This window comes from Solanum dulcamara, chromosome 10 (genome assembly GCF_947179165.1).
Source record: "Solanum dulcamara chromosome 10, daSolDulc1.2, whole genome shotgun sequence".
Taxonomy (NCBI): domain Eukaryota; kingdom Viridiplantae; phylum Streptophyta; class Magnoliopsida; order Solanales; family Solanaceae; genus Solanum; species Solanum dulcamara.
The window spans coordinates 41,822,440-41,842,913 of NC_077246.1; the positions used below are offsets into that span (position 1 = coordinate 41,822,440).

At 40.3% G+C, this 20,474-nt stretch overlaps 1 pseudogene; it reads left to right on the forward strand.

The window, feature by feature from the left end:
• The first annotated feature begins 19,022 nt into the window (after positions 1-19,022).
• LOC129871797 (5S ribosomal RNA) lies at positions 19,023-19,142 on the forward strand (annotated as a pseudogene).
• The last annotated feature ends 1,332 nt before the right edge of the window (positions 19,143-20,474 follow it).

Sequence of the window (20,474 nt, forward strand, 5' to 3'; positions counted from 1 at the left end):
ACCATGGATGGTAGAATGATCAATATGGAAGGTCTCCTTAACTCAATCAAGACACTCCAACAAACCAAAATGAACCATACCAAGCTCCACTAAATCAAAATGTTCCCTACCATATGCCCCACAACCAAAACCCACCCTACCAATTTCCCTAAAACAAAAATTGACCAATCCAAGTAGATAAAGTGAGGGATCATAAATATCAAGAAGGGTATGAAGGTGAAGGTGAAGAATACCCATGGAATGATGTGTAAAAGAATGGACCAAGAGGTCAAATGGGTTATCGAGGGTGAGGAGGTAGATTTGGTCCAATTCTATATGGCTGGAGGAACTATGGAAACCCTCCTCAAGTTGTAAGACCAAGAGAAGCTGATAGGTATCATGATTATAGTTAAGTCCTAGAAGAAGAACAAGGTGACCAACAACAAGAGAAAGATTAAAGAGTTACCATAACAACAACCTGGGAGGTGGAGGACAGAGAAACTATTATAAGGAACAAGGTGACAATGGAGGTCGAGATGTGGGAATCAATTCAATCAAAACTAGTTTGTCCACTTTCAAAGGAGATTGTGATCCCGATGCATATCTAGAATGGGAGTCACTTTATGAGAGGATCTTCCAAGTCAATTATTTGACCAAAGTCAAGAAGAGTTGCTTTTCTATTGCTCAATTTGAAGGATATACGATAACATGGTGGGAATACATAAAGAAGTATCATCTAATGCTTCAAGGTGGACTATCTCCACCATGGACTGAATTGAAAGCACTTATGAGAGTCAAATATATACTGGAGAGGTATAGAAAATACTTGCTTACCAAATTATACAACTTGAAGCAAGGAAGCAAAGGTGTTGCGGCCTATTTTAGTGAGTTCCAAAACATGATATTGAAGCTTGAGTACCATGAAAATGAAGAACATACCATTATTCTCTTTAAGGTAGGGTTAAAGAAAGACATCTCTTCAAAGTTGACCATTCACAAGTTTTCTAGTTTGAGTGACATCTTTGAAGCGGCTATTAAGATAGAGAGATAACTCAAAGAGGAGAAGAGCTACAAATATAAAGATAATTCATCTCCAAATTCTTGGGTTAAGCACAAGGAGATAGCTTAAACATCCTCGGGTTGGATTAACAATAAAGATTCCAAGAAGCCCTATGGGAAGGAACCCTTTAAAAGGAACACTACTAAGTATCCATCAAGAGAGGAAGGTAACAAATAACCAACCAAGTTCCCTAATGGTATTCAATGTCACAAGTGTCGAGGATGAGGTTATATTATGCGTGAGTGCCCCAATCATTTGAATTTTCTTGTGCAAGGAGAGAAATTATATCTTGGAGGAGAAGAAGGACAAGATAGGGGTTGTGAAAAACAAAACCAAGAGGATTATTAGTTTAAAATTGATGAGGATGGTGAACAAGACCCACATGGTAAAAAGGGTATTACTATCCCAAATGGTTTGATGAGAAAGGTCTCAATTGAAGAAGCTTGGCCTCAAGAAGGAGAGTACACAATGCCAATTTATGTGGTTTATGAGCAAACACTTCCAAGGGAGAAAATGTACTACCATGTTGATAAATAATGTGAAGGGACTCACTCCTATGAACATCAAGGTAACAACGCTAACTCTTACACATTTTTAAACATAAAAAGTCATTGTGTGGTTAGTGACCAAACAAGTGTGAGTGATGGCTTATCTTTATTTGAACATAAAGATTCTTTTATCTTGTGATACTCTTGAAAACACTTTGTTTCATGATGATCATGTCCGTGTTGTAAGTTTGTAAACCCTAATTGATCTAATAGATGACCAGATTGACTCTTCTAGCAAGGTCAAGTTGAGTCCACCTAATGTTGGAACTTATAACTTGACTAAGACTCCTTTTTCATTTGATGTGCTTGAAAGGAGGGAAGGTAAGCTTAAAATTCACATGTTACCCTATTTATTAAAATCCATTATGAATATAGGGTTAAGTGAACATTGTGCTAACTATGCAATTTATGATAGTGATCTTTCAATTCCCGAAAAGGATGATTATTGGGGTAAATATGATGTTGATTTGCTTGATTATTTGAGAAACCTGACTAATGATCATTCTTGTGATAATGGTTGTGATCTTTTATATGACACCCCACCTATTTTTGATGAAGACAAAAGTGCATTACTTAATTTGTGTGATGACTTGATTTATAACATCTTTAGCATTAGTGGTGGTTTGTGTCAAATTGGGGAATCGTCTCTTAAGAAGGAAGGTGAAATATACTTAGAAGTTGATACTTTTTTATTTATATGTTCCAATTCTTGAGAATACTCATGACAATGATCTTGAATTTAATAGGAAGTATGTTCATGAAGGCACCTTAGGTGAAATTCATTTGCATGACACCTTTCTTTACTCTCTATTTGCTTTTGATGATGCATGTATTTGTGTGGAGAGTATGACTTGTGATTATAATGACACCCTTAAGTAAATTGGGTATGGTCTTGACCCTTGTTCATGGAAAATCTTTCCATTTGACCTAGGTGATCATTTGGAAGGAGATATTTGTGATTTCTACTATTTGGTGCTTGGTCACAATGACAACCAAAAATTGATTAAGGTTGTTGGCCTTCTTCCGTATGACGAAAGGTCTTTCTTGTGGAATTGCGATCTCATTGATGGATCAAAGTTGTGTATGGGGAAACTTCCAAAGACCAAAAGTATCCTTTAAATAAGAAGTGCAATAAGGGATATCCTATCTTGTTTGATTTAAAGGGGGAATTTAACTTGTCTAAATGTATAGCCAATGTTGTTTATTATAATGTGCCTCTTTGTCAAAATCTTTTTAGTAGCCAAGTGAATTTTATTTTTTGTGGTTACAAACCCATGATATACTTGGATATATGTTAAATGCGTGCAATCTTGGCATAGTGATAAAATTGTTGTTGCTAATGCTAACCCTCATGCCAGAGGATATTTTTATTGCTTGTTTTCTCTATGTTCTTGAATGGTTTTAATACGAGGATAAATCCCTTTCAAGAAGGAGATAATGATGTTACCCAAGCTGCTCTAATCAATTTACAAGGAACTAAGTGCGAGAGCTACAAGTTCTTCAAAGCATATTTATGGAGATGGTCGTGTTTGACATCTTTAAGCATATTTTGATTCCATACAAAAGGTTCCACAACATGATGATGGGATTAGAGAGAAGGAAAGTTGTTCACTACTTAGGAGTGGCGACCGTTAACTTGGGCATCAAAGGGGTGATGGCCTATCAGCATGCGAGTTGCTTGGAAGGTTGCTGGCAGTACACTGCCTAGGAGTGATGGAGGCAGTGATGCCTTATCAAGTGGGTGACAGCCCATCACTTTGGGCATCACTTGAGCATCGGCCAGAATATGGCCATTTTCGTAATGCTTTTGGGCCACTTTTGGGCTAGTTTTGTAATAACTAGCCAAACACTACAAATAGCTAGCTTAGTCTTCATTCTTAAGTAGATTACTTTGAATATTGATGAACAATACTCCTTGTGTGAGCTTGAGAGCTTGGTTAAGATTTGTTGCCTTCTTGCTTAGAAATGTTGGTTAGGAGGTGAATCCAATTCCCTCTTGGTTATCGTAGGAGTTAGGTGCTATAGGAATTCAATTGATTGAGGTTTTTGGGATTAATATACCATTTAGTTTCTTTCAATTCTTCTATTCATATCTATCTATTTATCCTTTACTTTCTTGTCTTTTCTATTCCGTATATGATCTTGTTTTCCTAGGTTGAATCGTATCAAACAAACTCTGCATCCTCAAATTGACGGTTGTAAATCTGGTCCACATAGATGAATGAGATCCCACTTAAGCTAACACATACCGGGAATTAGACATGTCAAGTTGAATCATCTGGTTAGCTTAGGACTGGATGTCCAAAGCTAATGGTCTCTCCATAGTACAAAGCAAGGCTAGACTACCCATACTCATCAGCTTCCACCTTAAGGCATCCGCTAGTACATTCGCCTTCCTAGATGGTAGAGAATAAAGAGTTCATAGTCCTTCAAGAGATCAATCCAAAAATGCTTCCATGAATTAAGATCCTTTTGGCTCATAATGTACTGAAGGCTCCTATGATCAGTGTAAATGTCTCATCGAACTCCATAGAGGTAGTGCCTCCAAATCTTATGCGCAAATACTACTATTGTTATATCCCGTACTTTCATACATTTGAATATTTTTAAGCTCCTCTAAAGCTGCCATGTGATCCATGACCCTGTTCTAACCCAGTATAGGGATGTAGCTCTTAAAAAGGGAAAGACTCTATTTGAGATCACATCGGGTAGAGTACTATGATATAAAGGTAGAGTCTGTGTAGGGCTACGGCAGCAAGTACTAGGAGAGGCACACCATGCCCGTTATTCTATTCATCCGGGGTCAACAAAGATGTATCATGACCTCAGGGGTTTATACTGGTGGGATGGTATGAAGAAATATATAACCGAGTTCATAGGCCAATGCCCGAACTGCAAATAAGTTAAAGTTGAACATCAGAAACCGAGTGGGCTACTACAGGAGATGGAGATTCCAACTTGGAAATGGGAAGCGATTAACTTGACTTCATTACCGGCTTACCTCACACTCTCTGGAAGCAGGACTCCATATGGGTTATTGTGGATAGGCTAACAAAATCAGCCCACTTCCTCCTAGTCAGGACCACATACTCAGTTGAGGATTATGCAAAATTGTACATCAAAAAGATAGTACGACTTCATGGAGTTCCCACATCTATTATTTCGAACAAGGGAGCTCAGCTCACATCCTACTTTTGGCAGTCATTCCAAGAAGGCTTGGGAACAAAGGTAAACCTTAGCACGACATTTTATCCCCAGACTGATGGACAGGCCAAGCATACTATCCAAACACTAGAGGATATGTTATGGGCCTAAATAATTGACTTCAAAGTAGCTAGGATGATCATGTACCACTTATTGAGTTTGCATACAATAACAGCTATCACTCTAGCATCCAAATGGCACCGTATGAGGCTTTATACGGAAGGAAGTACAGGTCACCTGTTGGTTGGTTTGATGTTGGCAAAACATAACAAATAGGCCCAGACATTGTCCAACAGGTGGTGGATAAGGTAAAGCTTATTCGAGAGAGATTATTAGCTGCCCAAAGTCGACAAAAGTCATACGCAGACAATCAACGTCGACCTTTGGAATTCCAAGTAGGCGAATGGGTGTTTTTGAAAGTGTGGCCTATGAATGGGGTAATGAGGTTCGTAAAGAAAGGGAAGCTGAGTCCGAGATATATTGGCCCTTACTTTATCCTTTGCCGAATAGGCAAGGTTGCCTACGAGCTAGACTTACCAGCGGACCTGGAAGCAGTACATTCAGTCTTCCATGTATCAATGCTTCACAAGTGTATGGGTGACCCGTCTCTAGTATATCCCGTAGATGATATCCAGGTCACAGAGGAGTTAGCCTATAAAGAGCAATCGATCGCCATCTTGGATCGAAAGATTAGAAGACTGTAGACTAAGGGTGTAGCTTCTGTCAAGGTGCTGTGGCGGAATAGAAATCCTGAAGAAATGACCTGGGAAGCTGAAGAAGACATGAAACACAAGTATCCGTACCTGTTCCCGATGTCTACAAGTAACCCCAACTCCTAAAACTCATATATTAATTACTTGGATGAAAATGTGTGTTATCATAATAGAAAGGAATCTCCTTACAATCTGTATAAAGTCTTAAGGGAAGTTTTATTTAACATTCGAGAACGAATGTTCTAAAGGGGGGAAGGATGTTACAGCCCACACTCTTGAGCTTGGAATGTCTCTTAAGCTTCTTAGAAGATATCATGTGAGCCAGATAATCTACGACACTATCAAACAACTCTAAGGAAGGGAGAATGTGATACCCCATAGTAGGGAAGATTGGAGCTAGGTTGAGGAGAAATCAGAAGGTGTTGGAGGCCAAGTAATGAGTGGTAGAACTCAACTTACCTACGTAAGCTATTAATTTAGAAGTCTTACATACTTAAGCTACTTGAGTACATACCAAGCTTACGTAGCACGAATTACATAGGTTCTTAAAATAAGACGAGATTATGAACCCACGAAAAAGAGAGGAGAATGACATGTGGAAGAAAGGAGGGAGTGACATGTGGCAGAAGTTGAAGCAGGCAGCTGACCCACCTGCCTGCTTAGGGGGTGGACCCCACTGCCACTGGCAGCACCTAATTGGCTGCATAGATGTGTTAGCCCAATAAGGGCTGGAGGGGTGACACGTGTCCCCTTCTAAGACAACATATATATGTATGTTATGTGACTAAGAACCTCATTCTTTATCAAAAAATTCAGCCAAAGGAGAGGAAAAAAACATAGAGAAGAAAAGAAAGGCAGCCACGACTTGGAGAAACTAAGGTGAGTTTCCAATTTTCCCTCCATGAATTAATTATCTAAGGTGTTCCTCATTCACGTGGGAGTGCATATATGTACCTTATGATGACTAATTCTTCCCTTCATTAACCTATACTTAGCCAAAGTTAAGAGGAAAACCTAGAGAGCCAAGGAAGAGGGGCTACGAGTTTGGGACTAAGAAAGGTACGCCTAAAATTTCATTCTGTGAATTAATTATTTAAGGTATCCTACGGTGATATATTGGTGGTTGATAACATAAAATTACATTTTGGGGCAGCAAGGAAGAGCTACAAACAGTCCGCTAATTTCAGCAAGTTAAAAGAAATTCTGAGGCGCATTTCGATAAGTTTCGGGTAAGGTAAGGTCCTTCCTTTCAATTTGGTATTTATGGAATGGTTTTGGAGTGTATTAAACATCTCTTAGGTGGATGTAAGTAAGAAAATTTCAAAAGTATGGTTGGCATTAGAAACAAACTAAATTGAAGTTGTTTTAGTGAAATCAAAGTCGAGTAGGGTATTATGCTTGTGGTGTTGCGGATTGGAGGTGTGTGGTGGTGTGTTTCAGGTCTGGAACATGGTCTAAATAGGGCATGGGTTCTTCTAGTTGAATACACACGACCCTCCATTTCCGTACGATTAAAATATTTATGAAATAAAGATTAAAAACCCTATTTTGGTCTCGTAGTTTTAAGCGAGTTGTTTGGAGGTTGTATTGTGTAATGTTGCCATGTTTTATTTGTATATGAGCTGCTGGTTATTATTTTTGGTTGGATGTAGTAATCAAGGGTTTGATTGGAAGTTCGAATAGGGCAAGTTACAGGGGAGGTGCTACCCGATTTCCGGTAACTCTATAACTAATTAAGGGACTAGTCGAGGAAGGCGAGCGAGGGAGTGAGTTCTATAGATACTCGAAGGTAACTTAAGATGCTGGAAAGTCGAGTGTTGATATTCGTATTTACTTTCATGATTAAATAGGTTCAAAGGATGACGTAGCAAACGTGGTCAAAAGTGATCCATAAGAGGTATGTAAAGCCTATTCTTTCTCATAATTTGGCATGTCTTAGAGGTAAGTAAAACGTGATACAATCTCTGAAGTAATTCCATTCCTAAGTGTCTCTTATTCACTTCTGGAGGTTGAACTTTTTTAATAGTTGAGCTACTTTCCTTGAACCTTTTATATGCTGAGGACTTAATGAATGTACGAGCTCCTAGTTGTAAGGACTGTATGAAAACAAGTACTATAGAGTCCTTAAGCGGTTAGCATTACTTTGGTACGTGTCTACGGACCCAAAGATGCTAATTAAATAGCCCCTAATGGAATTTAGAGGGCAGCCAAGATGACAAAACTACTACTCGGGTCCTCAGATGATAGCTTAATCCTCTTATACTATTGGGTCTCTGTAACCTTTCTATAACTGAGTCTCGAGCTGGGTACGTAAACGTGTGCAGTTCACTGCATTATCCACCGAGTCCCTCACTAAAGGGCCTGGTATGCTATACAAGGACATGATACTGCAATGACATGAAGAAATCACCGAGTCCCTCACTAGAGGGATGGGTACGTATGTATATATATGATGATATGATGTAATAAGGTGGTGATGGCACCGGGCCTATGATGGTCTTATGGGTATGATTCACCGAATCCCTAAAAGGGGTACATACGTGTGCCCAGTTCGGGCACCCATCACGGCCTACGGGGTTGGATCATGAAAAAAGTGCTATCAGAGCAGTTCATCCTTGAAATGTCCACAAACCGTGACTAGTAGAGGCTTGTTTATCAGTGTGTTGTGCACCACATCTATAAATAGGAGGCTACAGGACATTTAGGATGTTACTTTCTTTCTTATCGTAGATCGTGCGATAGAGCTATGTTTTTAGGATGACCCTTCACTAACCTACTTATATATTTACAATGATGCCTCCAAGGAAAGCAACCACTGACCAAAAGGGAAAGTGAGCAGCGGGGGAAACTAGTTAGACCCCGAGAGTTACTAGGGCCCGTGCCCAGTCTATGCTGTGGATTATACTTCAGTCAGCAAGTTCTACTATGCCTCCACCCCAGAGGAGGTTAGGGAAGCAACAGCTGCCGATCCTGAATCTCCAATACAGAAGCCTCCAGCCCTACAGCATAGGGAGGAGAATAGAGCTATGAGAGATGCAGTGCAGTTGCTGACTGGACTGATGGCAGGACAGGCTTGGAGGCATGGCCTAGATGATGAAAATAGACAAGATAGTTTGAGGGTCCGTGACTTCCTAGCCTGCAATCCCCTAGAGTTTCATGGTTCGAGACTTGCAGAGGACCCATAAGATTTCACTCGATAGATGCAGCGTACACTGCGAATAATTAGGGCCTTAGAGACTGAGTCAATTGAATTGGCCTCTTATCGGCTGCATGATGTGGCCACTAACTGGCATGAGTCCTGCGAATTATCGAGGGATGAGGGTGCTCCTCCAACTGAATGGGATAAATTTGTAGAAGCCTTTCTTGGCCACTTTCTGCCTCCAAAAATGAGACAAGCCAGGGTTGATAAATTCTTACAGTTGAAGCATAACGACAAGAGTGTTTGAGACTATAGCCTCGAGTTTGACTCATTGGCAAGGCATGCCCACACAGTTGTAGCCGATATGGTAGATAGGGTGCATCATTATGTGATGGGCTTGGACCTTTATTTGGTTGCTGCATGGCCATGGCTTCTCAACTAGGCATGGATATTGCCCGGGTACAGGCATGCGCCTAAGGGGTAGAGGAGCAATATAAAAGGCGTTAGCCCAATAGAGGTTTTGATAGAGGTCATCCTAAAAGGGCTAGGTCGGTTGGTTATCAGGGGGAATTTTGAAGTGGGCGGTTCCAGCAGTCTGGTAGATATCCCTCCCAACTAGCTCAAAATGTACATCTACAGTTTCCAAGTGGAAGATTTGAGAGCACCAGGTATTCGGGGGCTGGTCAAAGCTCTAGAGTTTCAGGTACACAGGTGAACCAGAGTTCTCGATAGTCAAGACCGCCTGCACCCCAGTGTCCCCATTATAATAGAATTCATTTTGGGGAATGTCGCTGGACTACATGTGCCTATTTTTCTTATAGCCGCCAAGGCCATGTTGCGAGAGAATGTACACTTAAAGGTACTCCAAGTGGTGTGGCCCAACTAACTAGGTCAGTTGCGGGTTTATCCTCTTCTATGACTATGCGCCCAATGGGGCGGGGTATGCAGATACCAGCGGGCCATGGTGGAGCTTAGCCTGAGTTAATAGAATCATTTGAGGTGGCTACACCAGTAGGAGACTCTATTATGGTAAAGAAGGTATACAGATATTACCTGGTAAAGGTATGTAGTCATCATACCTTGGCTGATTTGATAGAGTTAGATATGATGGAGTTCGATGTTATTATGGGTATGGATTGGTTAGCTTCTTATCATGCTAATGTGGACTATAGAAACAAAGTCGTTCAATTTCAGTTCCTAGATGAACTAGTTGTTGAATGGTTAGGGAACACAACATCGCCGAAAGGTAGATTCATTTCATACCTTAAGGCAAGGAAAATGATCAAAAAGGGGTATATTTATCATCTAGTCCATGTGCACGATCTAGAAGCAGAGGTGCTAACTCTCCAATCGGTGCCTGTGGTCAATGAATACCCAGATGTGTTCCCAGATGAACTCCCAGGTCTTTCTCCTGAATGGGAGATAAGTTTACAGTAGACATGATACCAGATACTCAGCCTATTTTTATCCCTCCATATAGAATGGCACCTGCAGAGTTAAAGGAGCTAAAGGAGTAGCTGAAAGACTTGCTGGAAAAGGGCTTCATTAGGCCCAGCACATCACTATGAGGAGCGCCTATTTGTTAAAAAGAAAGATGGATCGCTGCAAATGTGCATCGACTATAAGCAGCTGAACAAGGTAACAATTAAGAATAGATATTCCCTCTCCAAGATTGATGATTTGTTTGACTAGTTGTAGGGTGCTAGGTGCTTTTTGAAGATAGACCTACGGTTAGGCTACCATCAGGTATTGGTAAGAGAGGCAGATATCCCAAAGACCGCATTTAGAACCCGATATGGCCATTATAAGTTCAAAGTGATATCTTTTGGGCTGACAAATGCTCTAGCAGTATTTATGGATCTGATGAACTGAGTGTTCAAACCATTTCTAGATTTGTTCATGATTATATTTATTGATGATATTCTAGTTTATTCACGATCACAGAAGGAATGTAGATCATTTGCAGGTGGTACTTAGAGTACTCCAACACTAGAAATTGTACGCTAAGTTCTCTAAATGTGAATTCTGGTTGACTTATGTGGCATTTTAAGGGCATGTTATTGGGACTGATGGTATTTGCATAGATATGCAAAAGATTGAGGCCGTGAAGGCTTGGTCCAGACCTATAACCCCTACGGAGGTATGTAGATTTTTGGGGTTAGAAGGATACTACCAGAGGTTCGTGGAAAGGTTTACTTCTATTTTGGCGCCTTTAACAAGGCTGACTCAAAAAGCAGCTAAGTTATAGTGGACTGATGCTTGCGAATGAAGCTTCTAGTTGTTAAAGGATAAATTGACTACGGCTCCTATTCTCACTCTTCTGGATGGACCAAGTGGCTACGTTATCTATTGCGATGCTTTGGATATTGGTCTAGGATGTGTTTTGATGCAGCATGGTAGAGTTATAGCTTACACCTCCCGACAGCACAGGAAGCACGAAAGGAACTATCCAACGTATGATATGGAATTAGCAGCGGTAATTCATGCCTTAAAAATATGGAGGCACTACTTATATGGTGTACATGTTGATATTTATACGGACCAAAAAAGCCTCTAGTATCTTTTTAAACAAAAAGAGCTAAATCTATGACAAAGAAGGTGGTTGGAGTTGCTGAAGGACTATGATGTTGACATATTATACCACCCAGGAAAGGCAAATGTGGTAGCGGATGCACTCAGCTGTAAATGGGTAGCTTGGAAGATGTACAACCAGAGCGAAAGGAGATAATGTCACGATCCAACCCCGTGGGCCATGACTAGGGTCTGACCTGGACCCCCGTACATATAATCATCAGATCTAGTCAAATTAAACTCTGCATAAAGTGATACTACACACAAAAACCCCAATGGGTCAAAAACTTTTTCATATACCTGTAGCCTGTTTCACCTGTATCATAATATGAAAGGGCACTTCCAATATAGCAGAGTGGAAATCCTACGCCAGTGGATCCCCCAAAATGAACATCTGTACCTGCGGGTATGAAACGCAGCCCCCCGAAGAAAGGGGGTCAGTATGATACATGTACTGAGTATATATGTCATGACCCAACCCCGTGGGCCGTCACTGGAGTCCGACCTGGACCCCCGCATACGTAACTTTCAAATATAACCAAATTGAACTATGGGTAATGTGATAAAACTCCAAAAACCCAAATGGAATAAAACTTTTTCATGTTCATGTAGCCTCCTTCATTCATATCATATCATAGAAGAGAATACAAGTTGACAAGGCTGCCATAACATAAAAACATTTACAACGTGTCGTATAGGCACAGCCGACATAAACTCATGAACAACCCACACATACATGTCTATAGACCTCTAAGAATAGTACGGTAATATATGGCGGGACAGGGCCCCCGTTGTACCCCTGAATAAAAAAATACATATATACACAGGAGGACCAGTATAAAAAAACTAGGCTCCGGAATAGTGGAGCACCTCCAATCATAGGTGAGCGGAAATCCTGAGCTGGCGGATCTCTGAAATGAATATCTGTACCTGCAGGCATGAAATGCAGCCCCCCGAAGAAAGGGGGTCAGTACGATACATGTACTGAGTATATAAGCATAACATAACTGAGATAACAACTGAAACAGGGATGCAGGAAACCAATTATAGCATTTAATAGGGTACTGTACCTGCACCTCATAAAATAAAGTCCTGTATACCATTATCACGTACCGTATCCGGCCCGCTCGGGGACTCGGTGTTACAAATACATCATCTATCATGATAGGCATATATATACTATTAGCGTTGTAGAACGTACAGCCCTATCCATGTATATAGCAAGCACATGCCGAGAAACGCCGGCCTGATCCACATATCATGTAATAATGCCGAGGAATAATGGCCCGATCCATATGTCACATGATAATGCCGAGGTACGACGGCCCGATCCATATATTACATGATGATGCCGAGGTATGACTGCCCGATCCGTATAATGCATAATAATGTTGGGGTACGATGGCCCAATCCATATAATGTATAATAATTCCGAGGTGCGACGGCCCGATCCGTATAATGCATAACCTATTGTGGAACGTACGACGCAATCCTTACATAGCAAAATATGCCGAGGTACGTCCAGCCCGATCCATATATATATCATAATGCATATATATGCACGCAAAACTCTGTAACATATCAAACATCCCTTAGATATCATCATAAAACATGTTCAAGAGCCCCTAGGATAGGAGCTTACACATCCCAACACTATTCAACCTATAAGAGGCTCAGGGGTCGTAGTTCAACTACTTCAAGGCACTTATCATTCAAAAGTGGGTACAAGTCATGAGTTACATCCATAATCCATGTCCTATAGAACATTTAGTCTAGTCTTTCTAGAAGTAGGAAAAGACAAGCTTTACATGCACCACTTCCTATCACATGGAAGACTTGAAAAGTACTGACTCAACTTGTTACAGGAGTTCTAATCAGTAGGAAGTGAACAAAATTCTTAACTCACCCTCAGAGTTTTAAGAGTGGAATAAATTCAAACTTCATATACACAATACTTATGTCTAAGTCATGCCAAAGGAGAGGAAGAATAACTTTACATACACTACTTCTCAGCATATAGAAGACTTGAGGAATGGAAGCTTAACTACTTTAAGAGTCTTAACATTCAACAGTGAACACGAATTATGAATCATGAATCATGTTCAAAGCTCATGAATAGAGTTACCCCAAGATTCATACACATATCACTTGTCACTTAGATATAAGACATGCCCAAAAGAAAGAACAGACAAGCTTTACATACTAATACCAAAACATGCCAAAAGAAGGAATAGCTTTACATACAGTACTGTTCATTGTATAGAAACCTTAAAAGGCAATAACTAGACTATTACAGGAGTCTTAACATCACAAAGTAAATAAAGTCTGTGAATTACACCTGGAATTATCCCCACATTTCATAAACAAACCATTCGTAACCTATACCTAAGACATACCAAAAGAAAAGAAGGATAGCTCTACATACTTATTCCAAAAACACGCCAAAAGAAAGCTTCACATACCTCGTATGGACTTCTCTTAATTATGTCCACGTCGTCGTCCTCAAACCCTATTTAATATGGAAGAAATGCGAGTATCCACAGCCTTAACTTTTCAGTGCCCTCAGTTGTACCTTAGCATTCATGGAACCTATTTCCTTATTCGTCTCCTCAACTAGTTCTTTAATTAGTTAAGGCGTTAATGAAAATTTGGCAGCACCTCCCTTATAATGTACCCCATCCAAATTTCCAATTTCACTCCTAATACCTACACCCAACTAACAACAACAACCTACAACATATTTTTAAGCAGTTCACATCAACAATATACAATATAAGTGTCATGACCAACACTGTAGGCCGCGACTGGGGTCCAACCTGGACCCCCCGTACATATATCTATTAGTTGTGGTCACTTTGAAGCATAAATAAGACAATATACTATAACAGAGCCCTACTAGATGATAACATTTTCATAAACTTGTAGCCCTTTTCATTTGTATCATAACATGATAGGGCATGCAAGCCGATAAGGCTGCCATAATATAATCACATATATCATTTATCGGGTAGACCCAGTTGAATCAAACTTAATACACAACCCACATATACATGTCTGCAGACCTCTAAAAATATAAATGACAACATATAGCGGTACAGGGCCCTCGTCGTACCCCCAAATATACAAAATAATGTTATACATCAGTGGACAGTATTAAAAACTAGGCCCCAATATAATAGAGCCTCTTCCAACTGAGCGGCATCGAATCCTAAGCTGACGGACTCCTAAAACCTATATCTGTACCTACGGGCATGAACGCAGCTCCCTGAGAAAGGGAGGTCAGTACGACATATGTACTGAGTATGTAAAACATAACATAGTACAACTGGAGGTATACCCAAAATAGAGAAGCAGGGGAACCAATTATCAAATTAGAAACATGTACCAGTACTCTGTGAATCACAAAACATGCATGCTCAAATTTGCAATATAGTCGGCCCTGTTAGGGGTCTGGTGAATCATATATGTAGTATCAGTATTAGGCCCCGTGCCAATGCCACCTTATTACAACACATCATCATCATATATATACATACGTACCCGACCCTCTAGTAAAGGGCTTAGTGAACAATGCAGTGAATTGCACGAATCTGATAACCAGACCGAGACTCAAAGAAGAAGTGTTATAGTATACACGAGTAGAGTAGTGAGAAACCAAACACAGTATAGATCATTATCCGAGACCCAACTATATAAGAGGACTAAGTTATTGTCTAAGAATTCGAGTAACAGTATAGTTATTATAGCTGCCCTCTAAGTGCCATTAGGGGCTACATTATTTTTATCTCGAGGTTCCTAGACATATACCAAAGTAAGACTATTCACCTAAGAACTTCAGAGTATTCGTCTTCGAATAATTTTATGACTAGGAGTCTGTATATTCATTAAGTCCTCAGTGTATAAAAGATTCAAGAAGATTAGCTTAACTATCACGCACGCTTTAACATTCAAAATTGAATAAGGAGCATTCAAGAATGGAATTACTTTAGGCGTTATATCACTGCTTACTTAATCTACGACATGCCAAAAGAAGAGAAAGGACAGGTTTCACATACCTTGCCTGAGTTATTCCTTATCCTGTTCGCCTCGTCGTCCTTTGAAACTATCCAACACAGAAGTAATATGAATATCAACCCTTCTTAACTTTCCAGCATCATAGGTTTCACCTTAGTATTAATGGAATATATTTCCTTAGTCGTTTTCTTGACTAGTTCTTTAGTTTATTAAGGCGTTAACAAAAATTGGGCAGCACCGCCCCTATAATGTGCCCTATCCAAATTTTCAATTAGGTCCCTAAGACCTACAGCCAACCAGCAACAAATTGATGGATCAATTGAAAAACTTTACAGAGAAAAATGGAATTCCGAACGTGCAGTAATTCACACCAACAATATACAACATAAACTCCAAATGACTTGTTCAAAAATACGGTATCAAAATAGGGTTTCTAGTTTCCTTTTGGAAAAACCTTTAACCGTATAAAGAGGGGGTCATGTGGATGAAACCAGAAGCTCCCCCACCTCATTTAGAATATATTTAGACCCTACAACAACAAGCCACACCCCTGCAAAAGCACCTCACCTTTCCCCAACTTCCAGCCTCCTCTAAGGTTTATAATACACCCTAATTAAATATCATAAACTTCAAATTAGAGGGGAAGAACTTACCTTTCCAAAAATTGGCTAGAACTTGCCGAAATTGTGCCTCAGAACTTTCTTTAGCGTGTGGTAACGTCGTGGCAGCTTGCTGTCCGATTTTTGCTTCAGCAAACCTTAATTTTATACTACTAATACCTCCATATCATCGTAGTATACGCTAAGTAATTAATTTACGGAACAAAAATAGGACTTACCCCTTTTTTTCAAACCCGTAGCTCCCTCTTTGTTGTTCCTAAGGTTTTCCTTCAACTTCTCCTTATCTCTTCAAAGTTCTAAGCTAAATAAATGATTCCATAAGCATCCCAATATACATATATACACCCCCACGTGTTTGAGGAACACCGTAGATAATTAATTCGCAGAGAAAAAATGAAGAACTCACCTTAAATTCTTAGAAACCATGGCTGCCCCTTTCTCTCCTTCTTCCAACGTTTTTCTCTCTATGTTTTGGACTGATTTTTGAGTTCAAAATGACTTAATAGTCATCCCCACACATATATCCACCTTTTAATAAGGTGCCATATGGCAGCCCCTTAGAGTGACACGTGGCAGCCCCTAGAACGCCACCTAGGTTCATGCGGCCTATCACATGTCGCCACGTGGAAGCGAAGTCCACCCCCCAAGAAGGCAGGTGAGTCATCTGCTTGCTTGTCACCTTCTTACTTGAGGTGCTTGCTTGTCACCTGCTTGCTTGACTTTCGTAAGTTTGGAAACTATTTTTTGCTCCCTCTCGTAGGTTTGTACTCCAATAGCCTAAGTATGTAAGACTTCCAAGTTAGTAGCTCATGTAGGTAGATCAATTCCTATGACTCATTAATTTGCCTCTAATTCCTTTCGGATTCTCACGACTCTATTTCCAACCTTCCCTATCACGAGGTATCATATTCTTCTTTCCTTCGAGTTGTTTAATGTGTGTGGATAGTAGGGGTCTCATGGCTACTTTCAAGAAGATTAGGGACATGTTTCAAGGTTCAAAAGTGTGGGGTGTAACATCCTTTCCCCCTTTAGAACATCTGTCCCCGAATGTTAAACAAAATCTCCCTTACAACTTCATACAGAGTATTGGGAGGTTATTTGCTGTTGTTATAATACATACTCCCACCAGAGTGATTAATAAACAGGTTTTAGGAGTTGGGGTTACTTGTAGACATCGGGAAATAGGAACGAATACTTGTGTTTCCTGTCCTCTTCAATTTCCCAGGTCATCCCCTTTTCTGGTTTTGATTTTGCTACGGTATCTTGATGAAAGGCACATCTTTAGTCTACAATCTTCTAGTTTGCCAATCTAAGATGGCGATCGGTTTTTTTTCCTTGCAGGATTCCATCTCCTGGACCTCATCTATGGAATATACCCTGAGTGGCTCATTAGTATCTTTGCGAAGCATTCCTATCTGATGGACTGGGCGTACAGTTTCCAAATGAGGTGGTAAGCTCAACTTACCAGCCACATTGCCTACCTTATGAGTAACTTGATACAGTTTAATATATTTTGGGTCAAGTTCCCTTTTCTGGGGGACTCTGCACATCACTTCGGCCGACTCTGGGTTGTCAGTCAATAGTTTGCTTAATCCTGTTTGGCCTACCAACTTAGTCTTTCTCCCCAACAGGGGGACTTATACACTTTGCCTTACAACATCTTGTAGGGAGTCATCTGAATGCTAGAATGGTAGCCCTTCTCGTAGGGAAATTCAATAAGTGGTGGGCGATCATCTCAGTTACTCTTAAAGCCAACCATATTAGTTCGCAATATATCTTCTAACGTCTGATAGTATTCTCAGTCTGTTCAGCAGCTCAAGGAAATATGTGGTACGAAGACCTGTCTGTGCTCCCAATCTCTTCTTGGATTGATCTCTAGATGTTAATCATAATTAAAGTCCCTCTATCTGAGATATTAACTGGGGAAACCTCACAAAACTTTACCATCTCCATGTTCTATAACTCCACCTAATATTAGCTGCATAGGTGCTCTTGATTGGAGCAAATGGGCTGATTTATTAGCCTACTAATAATAACCCATATAGCACCCTACTCTTACAGAGTACAAAATAGGTTCATAACAATATTGATAATTTGGGAACCGTTAGCCTCGTATAGTCCTTCTCGACTTTTTTCAGAACTTTAACTGGCATTCGATTTTTGGGGTCCTTCTTCCCCTTTTTTTTCCAATCCTTAGGGTTAGCTACCGAATAATGATGCAGTGCCCCATATAATGGCTCTCGTAGTCATTCTTTGCTTTGTCCTGCATGATCTGATATAATTCCAAAAGAGTTTTGGCATAGAAGCTCGCTATCCTGCAGTAACTAGCTAGTTTAGTTAGTTTTACTTAAACCTTTTCATAATTTCCCTTACACCTGCTTGTAATCCTCTAGACACATTATCTTGTGTCATTCTTTACCTTTTCAAGAATATGAGAGGGTACAAGAATCATCCTAGCGTTACCTCGCTATTCCTCATGTTCTACCCTGCCTTTTTCCCCCTTATCCTACATTCGATGTCAGGGTAGATCTTTGGTCCATTCGTGGCCACGTCTTACTCCACCCGTAGTACTAATTCCATCTCGGTAATTTAGCTTAACCTATCTTTGTGTCTCTCGCTAGTTAATTGGAACTTGGGCTCCCTTGCTTAGGATCATAGCTATGGGGACTCCGTAAGGTCCTACCACTCTTTTACTCTACAATTTTACACCTTCTCGGCGGAGTAGGTAACCCTTGATCGAAGGAGCAGGGGTTAATATCATTAATCCACAGGTAACATTCCCTTTAGAGCAATTTGTCGATGGAGTGTGAAGTGAGTCTTGTAGCCCAGGTCATATTGTGGAATATTCGACCATAGGTATTACCTCTTGTCATCCGTAAATTACATCAGCTGGTACCCTTACCTTTTGGGTTTTGCTTTATCTCCTTAGAGTTGGCTGCCAAGTGGTGTCGAAATTCCCTCGTCCATTGACCTGTATAGCTATTCGATCATTTGCCTATCATTAACTGATATTATGTCGACGAACTGTGGCATTCAAGTGTGTCGTCAGTTAGCAGTTAGCTAATCCTTCTTGTCTTCCTTAAATTCTTTTTACAATACCCGCAACGTAACGTATAGTACTCCGGGAACATAATCTTATGTCGTTTCTCCGTCGCTAGTTCAGATTCTTCTATCTCGTGCGATCATACCAGCACTAACACATTAAATGCCATCAGAATTTTGAAGTTAAGCGTGCTGGGGCGAGAGTAATATTGGGATGGGTGACCTCCCTGGGAAGTTTTCGTGTCGCGTTTCATTGTAATCCTTGCCATAATGTGTGGGGAACTCAATTTAGCCCAGACTAATCTTAGCGTTGTCTCGCGAGTCTTTATGTTTTGCCCTGTCCTTTCGTCTGTTATCTTGCATCCAGTATCGACGTAGCCCTTTAGCTCCACTATCCTCTATTCACTTTGTGTTCTCCTCATTTTCTACCACAGGAGGCTTTCTATTACTTTTTCTTTGGTTATTTATCCATCACAACATCATTTGCGACTAACTCTATAACCAACGTTTTGGCTTTTGGTCTAGCATGGTGTCATTATCCTTCGTAGTGTCTCTTGAAATATTTGATATCCTTTCATTGGTACATTCTTTTGTTTTTATACGCAGCCGCCTTCTAGTGTCATGTTGTTCCGGGTCTTGCTGGAAACTTCTTAACACTACCTTATGTAGCATTCTGGTTTCTATCCAATTATTGGTAGCTTCCGGACCTTTCTAACTTGGTTCAGCAAGATATTTTATTCAAGTTTAGACGTCTATCTCACATATATTGCTATATAAATTGCCTCCTCCTACCTTTGCCATTTTCTCATTAATTTCCCCCCTTTAGAGGGTACTCGTACTTTCATCTGCTTGTACCTTACTCTATGTCTCCTTGTCCAGTCTCAATTTCGCCCAATCTCCTCCTCCAATCTAATTGGTACTGCATCATGTCTCCGTCTATCTTCATATTTTATAACCGAACTATCCGCGTACGGAGCCTTAAAGCGATGAGACCCTTTCCATATTTAATGTGAGGTCCTGTCTACTAATCGGTACTTGAATAATGTGACCCAAGGAACAAATCATCCGAGGCTACCTTCCACTTTTTCTTTTCCCAGAATTACTTCATCTTGTAGTCGTTCCAATTCCAATTAGACAGTGCTAGTATTCCGACGATAACTATCTAAGGTTTTGTTGAAGTAGTAGCGTTATACCAACCTATATTCTTTACTTCTTGGGGCGAATAGAAGTTCCAGCATTTGTTCCTTAAGTTTTCCTTCCTCGTCCCTTAAGAGTTCCACTATTTTTGGGCCGACGTTGTGCACACGCGTTGTCACGACCCAACCCCGTAGGCCGCAACTGGGGTCCGACCTGAACCCTCTTATGCGTATTTATCAACTACACGTAAGTTGAACCGTGTGTGATGTGATACTATATACAAAAGCCCCAATAGTTTAAAACTTTTTTTTATGTACATGTAGCCTCTTTCATTTGTATCATATCATGAAAGGGCACGTGAGCCGACAAGGCTGCTATAACAAAAACATTCACAACATATCGAATAGGCAACATCAAAACTAACTCACAAACAACCCACATATACAT